Here is a 2,500-nt window from a genome sequence, read left to right as displayed (position 1 = left end):
AAGTGATGTGGGAGAAGTTTGGGATCAAAAGGAATTGATTTTGACATGGTTGGTGCATAGCCAAGTTCCATGATTTTGGATTTTTGGCTTGATTTTGTGGCTTGGTGGTGATTTTGGTGAAAAACGAAAATGTTGGTTTTGGAAAACTGGCTGGACTCAATCCTCACAAATGCCTCCAAAGTGATGTGGGAGAAGTTTGGGATCAAAAGGAATTGATCTTGACATGGTTGGTGCATAGCCAAGTTCATGATTTTGGATTTTTGGCTTGATTTTGTGACTTGGTGGTGATTTTGGTGAAAAACGAAAATGTTGGTTTTGGAAAAGTGGCTGGACTCAATCCTCACAAATGCCTCCAAAGTGATGTGGGAGAAGTTTGGGATCAAAAGGAATTGATCTTGACATGGTTGGTGCATAGCCAAGTTCATGATTTTGTGACTTGGTGGTGATTTTGGTGAAAAACGAAAATGTTGGTTTTGGAAAAGTGGCTGGACTCAATCCTCACAAATGCCTTCAAAGTGATGTGGGAGAAGTTTGGGATCAAAAGGAATTGATCTTGACATGGTTGGTGCATAGCCAAGTTCATGATTTTGGTGTTTTGGCTTGATTTTGTGGCTTGGTGGTGATTTTGGTGAAAAACGAAAATCATGGTTTTGGAAAACTGGCTGGACTCAATCCTCACAAATGCCTTCAAAGTGATGTGGGAGAAGTTTGGAATCAAAAGGAATTGATCTTGACATGGTTGGTGCATAGCCAAGTTCATGATTTTGGATTTTTGGCTTGATTTTGTGGCTTGGTGGTGATTTTGGTGAAAAACGAAAATCATGGTTTTGGAAAAGTGGCTGGACTCAATCCTCACAAATGCCTTCAAAGTGATGTGGGAGAAGTTTGGGATCAAAAGGAATTGATCTTGACATGGTTGGTGCATAGCCAAGTTCATGATTTTGGTGTTTTGGCTTGATTTTGTGGCTTGGTGGTGATTTTGGTGAAAAACGAAAATCATGGTTTTGGAAAAGTGGCTGGACTCAATCCTCACAAATGCCTCCAAAGTGATGTGGGAGAAGTTTGGGAGCAAAAGGAATTGATCTTGACATGGTTGGTGCATAGCCAAGTTCATGATTTTGGTGTTTTGGCTTGATTTTGTGGCTTGGTGGTGATTTTGGTGAAAAACGAAAATCATGGTTTTGGAAAACTGGCTGGACTCAATCCTCACAAATGCCTTCAAAGTGATGTGGGAGAAGTTTGGGATCAAAAGGAATTGATCTTGACATGGTTGGTGCATAGCCAAGTTCCATGATTTTGGATTTTTGGCTTGATTTTGTGACTTGGTGGTGATTTTGGTGAAAAACGAAAATGTTGGTTTTGGAAAAGTGGCTGGACTCAATCCTCACAAATGCCTTCAAAGTGATGTGGGAGAAGTTTGGGATCAAAAGGAATTGATCTTGGCATGGTTGGTGCATAGCCAAGTTCCATGATTTTGGATTTTTGGCTTGATTTTGTGACTTGGTGGTGATTTTGGTGAAAAACGAAAATCATGGTTTTGGAAAAGTGGCTGGACTCAATCCTCACAAATGCCTTCAAAGTGATGTGGGAGAAGTTTGGGATCAAAAGGAATTGATCTTGGCATGGTTGGTGCATAGCCAAGTTCCAAGATTTTGGTGTTTTGGCTTGATTTTGTGACTTGGTGGTGTGCCAAGAATCATGAAATTTTCAAAGTGGTGGTTTTTGAGTTTTGTTGGTTGGAAAGTGTCACAAATGCATGCAGAATGAGGTCTAGAAAGTTTGGTATCAAAACCAAGCCATCTTGATGTGGTTTTGAATTTTTGAAATGTTGGAAAATAGAGGGTTTTGAAAAAAATTCATGAAAATTCGAAACCTTGGCCAATCCTAACGAAACTTGGTGGGCACCTTCTTGATATTATTATGGGATGGACTGGAAAAAATCACGCAAAAATACGGTGTCTAGATACGTTTTTCCATTTTTCCCGATTTTCCACATTTCGGGTCTTTGGAAAAATAAAAAAAATACTTCCCCATGTCGAAAAATTCTAATTTTTTGCAGGCAATGTTGTACCATTTTTATGAGGATCCCTGCAAAAAATCTCGTGAAAATTCGTTCTCTAGGTCCCAAAACAGAACTTATGTCTACTCAAAAAAAGTGTATCTACTTGTACAAAAGTGGCTTTTGCATATTTAGCTATTATAGGGGGGGGGTGTTCCTCAATGCAGCCAGCTCTTGCACCATGGAAAATTCTGGTGCGGTCCCTTCATTCCCCCCTGTTTTGGCTTGCTTTGTGGTGGGGCAAGTCAAAACGCCCACACATGGGTGATCCACCAACTTGGGTTGGTGTCACCCGTTGTGGGCGGCGGCACGGTGGTGGCCGCCGTCGGTTCCGGCCGACTGACCCGGTGGGAAAAAATGTGAATCTGTTATGTGGATTTTTGTGGCACGCTGGTGGGATTTTCGTTGTGTGGCTCATTTCTAGACTTGTGAGCATCACGA

This window comes from Phaseolus vulgaris, chromosome 1 (assembly GCF_051622355.1).
Source record: "Phaseolus vulgaris cultivar YP4 chromosome 1, ASM5162235v1, whole genome shotgun sequence".
NCBI lineage: Eukaryota > Viridiplantae > Streptophyta > Magnoliopsida > Fabales > Fabaceae > Phaseolus > Phaseolus vulgaris.
Note: the sequence above shows the minus strand (reverse complement) of the source record.